Source organism: Halyomorpha halys, unplaced genomic scaffold, assembly GCF_000696795.3.
Source record: "Halyomorpha halys isolate HHAL.00 unplaced genomic scaffold, Hhal_1.1 Scaffold45.1, whole genome shotgun sequence".
Taxonomy (NCBI): Eukaryota; Metazoa; Arthropoda; class Insecta; order Hemiptera; family Pentatomidae; genus Halyomorpha; species Halyomorpha halys.
This window is the reverse complement of record NW_027113993.1, coordinates 1,972,938-1,982,118: the sequence shown is the minus strand read 5'-3', so window position 1 is coordinate 1,982,118 and position 9,181 is coordinate 1,972,938.

Here is a 9,181-nt window from a genome sequence, read left to right as displayed (position 1 = left end):
TATAAGCTATATATAAATAAATTATGTATATCAAGTTAATGTGTTGTCGCTTTATTCAATATTAAATTTTGGATTTTAGTTTACATTTATAAATGGTCTGTGGAAAAAAACTCTATTTTTATCTCATTAATAGTTATCAATCCAGTTAGTTGGATCAATTAATCCACATTTTGAAAATAAAACCACATAAGAACAAAAGTTTGTTACTGATTTTATTTGCTAACAATTTTATTTTATACATAATATATTTTAGTTACGTTTCAGCCTTTTTTTACTTTGGCCATTTTCAAACTTCTTCACTCTAGTTATCTTATTAAATTTCTTTGGTATTATAAATACAACTTTACGGAAGTATTAATTGATAACTTTTTTTCTTTTGGGGGCTTTTTGTTAACAATGTATTAATTAACATTAAACTTAAAATTGATTTATTAAAACCATACAATAATTTTGGAAAAAGTAAATAAACTAATATGTTGGATATATATTTTTTTTACTTTGGGTAAAAAAAAAAAAATTTATGTTATATTTTTTCAACTAATTATAAAACAAATTATAATATTTTTTTTTTAAACTTCGGAGATGTCTATGGATTGTAAAAATTATTTTTCTTTAATTCATATCTTGTCACTCTCATTCATTGTTCATAAAGAGACTATTTGCTATTGTAGCTATTGAAGCGGCACCCAGTTAGAGTATTTTCGTTAGTGAGAGGAAAGACAGTTTTTTATTTGTTTAGTAGTTCGGTATATGGTACATTAATATATTTTATTTTCAGTTTTGTTTAGCGTGACAGCACTAAAGGTTTCAAATTACTAGGTATCGAACGTGATCTGTTGTGTTGGACTGGAGCAGTTGTGTTACATGCTATGGCAACTGCAGACCGCAAAAAAGAAAAAAAAATGTATCTTTTATCTCAAAATAAGATGTTTTACAACACAATTAAAAAAAAAATTATTTAATTTCCTAGAAAATTTATATGAGAGTCACTAAAAATGAATTCATGAATTCCCTTCTGTAGAGAAATCGAGTAATTAGTACCGCATTAATATGACTTGATTAATAAAAACTTTTAGTTAAACGTCAATAATAAAACCTCGCTTGGTCTGTTTTGTGGTGTTTTAATTAGATTAAAACAAACTTACAACTATTAGTGGTTTATGATTGCTGTAAAATTGTCCAAAAGTCAATTTCCAACAAATATGACGATTTGTGATTTGACTTGACATAGTAAGTATTTCAGTATTTAAATTTATTGAGAAACTTATAAAGGGTATTTTTGTAGAGAATACGCTTTTAATTTTTTTGTTTTACGTATACGTTTTATGTACGTTTACTTTTTTTTTTTTTTAAATTAGAAACCGTTTTAGGGTGTTTGTATGTTTTTGCCAGACCATAAATCGACTTACACCAGAACAACCTTTGTAAATGGTGCAAATTCATTTTTTGCACATATGAAATTTTGGAAATCGAATTTCAGTTCGCTAAATTTACGGAGTGATTAAATTCTCCAGAACGTCCTTCTGATACAGTTATAGATACGCCATAGATCACTTATGCACCAACAGTGCTGCGTGCTATGGTCAACCAGGAAGTTGCTGCAGAATGTGGTGCAATTTGAGTTCTTTCCATACCTTTTATGGAAGATTTTGGATTATGAACTTACATGATCAAGCTTGTGCAAGAAATGGGGCCGCGTGACTACAATGTGCGTCGAACGTTCGGTGAATAGGCCAAAATCGCCATAAATTAAGTGCGCGAACGATTCGAAGAGTGCTTGATTTTGAGTAAAGGATCTGTGAAGCGGCCCTTATTTTTTGTGAAGAAAGACAATAGCACATAGACTTATTTGAACCATCCCTGCCGGCTAGATGCCTAAAAACAAATTTAAAATTAAGAGCGTAAAACAATTTTTTCAATAAAGTTAATATCATGGTCATTACCATTATTTTTATGAGTTTTTTAGTTTATAGTTTATCGACTTGTTTTCAAGTATACCTATAATATAAAAGAAAAACTTTGATTCGTAATATAATATTAATAATTATTAAAGTTTAAAAATGGTATACTTCCTAATTCAGTATAAATTCATTATTAATCCACGCCGATTCCCAGGTATAGGCAATTTCGCAAATTTACTCAATAAAAGTAAATGTTTTAAAATACTCCTCTATTAGCTATTGCAAATGTTTTCTAGCTAAGATAAGTGGCCGTCAATTAATGAGATTTGAGGGGTGGGGAGGAAAGAGAAGATTTCGTTTCATTATTTTTGGGATTATCTCCTAGAGACATTGTAACGTCGTCGTTAGCGTATTTACTTCAATCTGAGAGATTCCGACTGTCGCGATGCACAAGATGAATTGGAACCTGCATATTGAATTAAAAACAAAGGATCGTAATAAAGGATTCAAACCGTTACTCACTTTTTTAAAAATTCAAAAACTGAAAAAGAAGGAAAGTGGAACTTACACTCATCAACTTGAATCCATATAGATATGTTCACCACGGATTGATATTTTAGCCAAACATATTCACATAGAAAAGTTTTAAACTTTTCAATCAAAACGATTACGAGACATTATAAAAGCAGCTTGGTACGTGACTAATAAAACAGAGTACTGACTAGCACTTACCGACATACGACCAGCCGATAAGAAAAAATTTACGAAACATTTCATAACTTAGAAGGACATACGAACAGACTAATACAAAATTTTATTCCACAAATAACCAAATTAACTGGGTCAAATCAGAGAAAAGTTGTTGCTGAAGTTTCCCATTCCTGGGATGTCATTATTTCCAATATTTTGTAGTCAGAATATCAATTTCGGAAGTTTCGAATTTATGTTTGGAGTCAGAATAATTTGAGAAAATGGAAAGTTTGTCTTAAAAATTTTATTGAACAATAACTAAGGGTGTGTGTACGTGCATTAATCTTCGTCGATAAAAATAAGATGATTTTACTGGAATTATTATGATAGGGTGGGATTTTAAATGAGATACTGGTTAAAGGTAATTTTGATAATCAAATGAAAAATATCTAGACATTGTTTTAATAATCTTATATTACATTTTTCAATCAATCAATACAATTTTTGAGGTTTATAAACACTGAAAATTTGGCAACAACTATATAGGTAGGGATTAAATTAACTTTTTTACTATTTCGGGACTTGACCCAAAATTGTTGAAAATATCACTAACACTATTCTGACCACTTAAATCCCACATCTATGATCTCGTATTAACAATCTTCTATTTCATTAATTCTGACTCAATTTCCTATACGAATAATTTTACAACACTCATGTTTTGAAAGAGTATATAACTTAGATTCCCGCAGTATAATAGATGAATACATTTTCTTCACATGTGTATACATTGGCTGCTTTTGTATAATCTAGTTATAAGCTTAGGCTTAAGGCGGATATCAAGGGTAATCCCTGCTAGATTCCTGGCAGTGTTTATACATCGGGGAGTTGCTAGGCTGTGATTCAATTACCCCGGAATGGGGGATGGCAAATCCTCAGCGGGGAGGGGCCCCATTAAAAATCTCTCTTAACAAGTAGCCTTTCAAGGAGCCACATGATTGTATTCCCCCCTCCCCTCGCCCCCCGCCCCAGCTCTTCTCTTGTAGCCACTTCATCAGCTCTATTCAAAGCTCCCTGTTTAACTCGTTTGGGATCTTTTTTCAGTTATACTTTTTATAGAAATTCTTATTCAGCCAAAATCATTTTACCAAAATTCCCTTTTAGTTTTTGCTATACATCTTTGCTTGTGGACCACAAATTCAGCAACACGGATTGAGTTTAACAATGTTTATTATTTTTATTTTCATAGTCTTTTTGTTTTTATTAAAGGAGAAAAAAAAAATGAAATCAATTCACGAAATCTATATTTGATATGCTTGAAAATATACTTTCTTATATTTATGTAGAGAACTAACCTATTACGAATAAAATAACTTCTGTGAAGTTAGCCTCTATATTTTTGATAATTTTTCCGATCTCTAATAGCTCCGAATATTTTTTGACTGAACTGATTAATTTCCGAAGTGAATGTTTACTTTAGTACTTAGGATATTAACAATATCCTAGAGCTTTTTGTGGCCCCAACAAAACTCGCAACATAACTCACGTAAAAAGACCAAATATATTGACCAAATATCTAGTATCTAAATTTGGAAGTGTTAAACATTAAAAATTCTTAGACCTCTGATAGTTACCCGAAGATATAAAAAGTTCTAAATTATTTTGAGGAATTGTTGTGTTGCTTATGACATGAAAAATATCAATAAATAAATGTTATATATTATATATATGTATACACAACCAATATACATGTTAAATATAGCATAATATAATAAAAATATATCCTAACATAATTATACAATTTATTTACAAGCTATACATTTTTTTAGAACAATAACATCTGATTTGAATAAGTATGTACAGTATTTTAGAAAATCTTAAGTGAGCTGACACAACTTTGTTAACTGCTGGGATATACGCTGGACCGTCTTAAACAAAGTGCTGATCCCTTGGCATATTTCATATAATATTATTATATAAGACCTTGAATTTTTGAAAAATTGTGGTAATATGCATTATTTTGGTTTCCCAACTTTAAATTTTCTAACTTCAGTTATATACTCGCTGTAATTTTGTTGTAAGTTATGAAGAGTTGTTTTTGTTAACTTATTCAAAATATATTATTTTTGTTTCATATAATGGCGCCTAATGACATGTTACTCGAAATAAAAATGTATTTTAATCCATTTCAGTCCTATCCAGTCTGTTTAAAGCAACAATTTGCTCAAAATTAAAATCCTAGTTTTTAAACAGAAATACAGCGAGCAAAAAGGTTGGTATTTCTTTGCTACTTTAGCACACAGAGTTAGCTAAAATAGTCAATATCAAAGTATGTTTTATCAGAACTTGTGATAATTTTCAAAGCCACTTCAACCTAATCTTTTTTTAATTATTAAAAAAAATTATGTGTTTCATCGTTTCCTTAATTATTAATAATGTAAGTAGTTTATAGTAAGGATATGTTATTTCTGAGCATATGTTATGTTATTTCTGAACATATGTTATTTCTGAACCCCATCTGGACCGTCTTCTCATATAATTATTCCATTTTTCCATATTAATTAATCACATACTACTGATATGAATCAATTGTTATTTAATATATTTTTTGTAATGAGGTGTAGATAGTTGACCATAGATTTCTAATTGGAGACGATGGTCGGGGGTGCGGTACAAAAAAACATAAAAAGAAAAAAAACATACATAAACCAAAAATTATTTATTTATGACGACGTTTCGACCTGAGTTTCAGGTCATCATCAGGAGCAGGAGGTTAGTAGGGAGCCCTGGATGAAACTCAGGGTTTATTTTTTTTTTTGTTAACAAATGTTTGGGCTCGGACTGAAAATGACATGTCCAAGAAGGAGGAGGCAGGCTAAGAAGAATATCCCAATTGCTGCTGTCCCGGAAGATAAAGTGATGTGCCAAACTCCAAGAAGCAAGGGTCTGCAAACCTCTATGTCAGACAGACTTTACTGCCAACTAAAATTTTTTATATTAAAATCAGTTAAAATATAAAATATGAAAACTTTGATCCTTATAACGGAACTTCATTTAAACTATTTTTTAGTAACTACTTTGGCATATGCTGGATTTTTAAAAAATTGTTATATTCATCTTAAAAGGTTTTTTAACCTCAAAATTTTATAGAAGTTAAAGTTGTTGTTTTTGATTAATTATTATTTAAATTTTGCCATAAGGCAAATACTTGGTGCAGATACCTTTGAGATGTGATGTGATTATTTTTTGTATACATGTTTTTAGTTTTGAACAATAGGCGAATTAAAAATAAAATAAAATAACCTACACAATAAAAAGAAAAAATAATTAAAAAGCCAATAAAATAAATTATCAGTTATGAAGAAAGGAACAATTAATATACTTGGTTGGTTGAAAATTTTGTCTATTAGTTTAATCTTTTTTTTTATGTCTTGTTGTGGACTCCAATTTTTTGTATAAATGGGTTGTCGGAAACGGGTGGAAAAAATAAAACGTTTTGTGGCAACTAGAACGTGTGCTTTTTAATCAATAATAATGTTTGCAATTTTGATGTACCGAGGACAGTTGTTTACGACTCCCACACATACATTTATGTTTTAAATACCACCTAATTTTCTTCTGTTTGTATCACATGTATGGTTCCGGATAGGTGCAAAATAAATTATTATTGGGTGTGCTACGGTTTTTTTTTTTAATGATTTTTAATACATTATATTAATAAAAGTACATTATAGGAACTTAAATACATCTTTTTGATACGAGAATATATGATTGCATGTTAAATATAGCTCAATGTATTCATGATAATTTAAATTGTGTGTTTTAGAAAAACTCTTTGATGGAATTTAATTCTAATTCAGTTCAAAAGAAAGTATTCTTGCCTTTTTTTTTTAATTAGGAGAGAATAATTTCTAATGTAATTTACTATGAAAAAAATTCAAAAAGAAAAAATCTATTCGGATGAATTCAAACCCATTTTATGCCAGGCATTAGAAAAAAAAAAAGCAAAAACCATCTCGAAAATGATTGAATTCAATTATTCTAAGTCTGAGGAGGAGACATGGATCAGAAAAAAAAGAAAAAAAAAAAGAGGGTGACTGACAGAGCATGAAATGCACAGGAAAAGCAATATTTCTTTCCTCCCTCCCCTTTCCTTTATCAACCGTTAATCCCGCTCTAGTAAAACGAGGGTTACACTATCGTAGAGTTCTTTGAAAATCTAACTACCAATAAAGTCTTGTGACAAAGACCCAATATAACACATATCCACATGTAAAATTTTTTATATAAAAAATTTCTATTCACTATTTGTTACCGGTACTGAGAGTTTCAGTAAAGACTTTTCTCCTAACAGGTTAACAATGTGCTGGTGGCTAATATATTTGTGGGTTGGGAATAGTAAAATTAAGTAGACATAAATAAATAAGTGAATCAACGAATTAAAATGTATATATTTATAAAAAAAATAAATAAGAAAGAAATTATAAAATATATTACTTCTTTATATATAAAAAAATAATTTACACTTTGAAGCCTTTAGAAAAAAATAAAATGAGGTGATAGAAAATCTGATACACATATGTATATAAGATATGTGCTATAAAGACAGTGATGTAAGTATTTACATCTAACCTCTGAGGATTGTTACCATTTTTTATCTAACCGTCCCGCGTATATGATTTGTATGGATTTCTGACAGTACACTTACGGTTAAATACATTTTTTTTATATACGTAACCCAAAACTTTATATTTAGAGCCGGATATTTATATTCTCAATATGATGTATATTGGAAAAAGATAATTGGCCGTATGAAGTAGATTGTAGGAAGATAGTCCAAGTGTTGGTCAATACAAGTATCAAAATAGTTGAAGAAAATTATTAATTGTTAACTAACGTTTCACCCCACTTTGCAGGGCTTCGTCAAAGCTGTCAGATGACAACTGAGTATAAGTAGTTCATATAACTGAGTCTTTCTATAAGTAGTAGTATAATAGTAGGTTATTTTTTTTTCTTATTTTTTTATACTGTGAGGCATGTAGATAAACCAGCTTGGGTATATTTTTGTTATTACTCTATATACATGATTTTCAACTCATTATTTTTGTAAAATAACAACAACGATAAAGTTAATTATTTACTAGCTAAATCAACAAATAAATAAATTATTATTATCTAACCTCCATTCAGTTGTGAACTAAGGGAGATGTTAATCTGCAAACTCGTCTTCAAGAAAAAATAGGAACCCCCGAAGCTGGCATGGCGAGAGGATATCTGTGTTGTGGTCTGGACAAATGTATACGACCGTATGATGAGAATGCCTTTGGAGGGATCTATTCACAAAGCTGCTGACTACATAACTACCTGGGGAATCACAGGAACAGCAGAACTTTAAACATCTAGTCCTGAGAGAGTATTATAGCGATGTTTTATGGCGAGCGTTCACAATAGTTTACTGTTGATCACTTTCATTTACTGTTTGTCACTTGCACATGACTTCACAATATACAATTAAGATAATCAATTGAATTTATTTTGAAAAAGAAGCTTATTTTCAAGTTTTAGATTAATTGAATTAATTTTATAAAACAAATTAGATTAAAAAAAAAATGTTTTTTCAACACTATTGATATTGAAACACGTAAAGCAATCGTGGTTCAATGGTTTGGTAATATTATCATTAGGCATGAATTTCAAGGATATTTAGTGTAGGTATATATGTACTGCTTTAGCTATTAGAACGTCACTTTTCTTGGTCTGGGCTCAATCGGTATACTGACGAGGTTTACCTTTGAGGTATATCGTAACGTTTGGGCCAGTCCTAAGAAGGTATTTCATTAGCTTCTGGTAATATTATTATACTTTCCGGTAACTTCCAGGGGACGGGTGTATTCACAACGGCTTTCGGCTTCGTTCAAAAGAATAAGTATTATTAGTAAGGTTTATGAAAAATAAAGAAGGTTTAAACTGGCAAAATATTTGTTTAGAATGCAAAAAAAAAGTACTAATTTGGAGTAAAATTAATTTTTAGTTGATATAATTAAGTTTAATCAGATTTAAATAATGAAATAAAAAAGGGAGGAGACCATAATCTGGGTTGAGAGAGGTTAAATAATATAGCAAAGTGAGATAGAAAGTAGTAAAACAAAGTTTTCAAATAAAAAGAGTGATATTAAATGAAATAGATGTTAAATATGGATAATTAAAAACAAAATGATGCTCTCTGATTAATAATAAATATGATTTTTCTTATCTTTTAGACAGGTTAATTAGTAATATTATATTAGACTTGGGTAGAAGAGCTTAAGGTTTTTGATGATTAATGTCAGGCTGTAAAATTACAAATTAAGGTATGCTAATTTAGAATTAATATTGCTTTTGTAATAATTGATAATAAATTTGTTATTGCAGTTGTTAATAATTCCTACAGTCCTTTACAATGACCAGGTCGGCCAAAACGCTAAAATCTTAAAATAAATTTCTAAGCTAAATGGGTCTATTTTCCCACACGTGATAATTAATAACGTTCATGGAAAATATACAAGATTTAAACTGGGTGCACATTTATCTTATAAGCACTTCAAATAGTA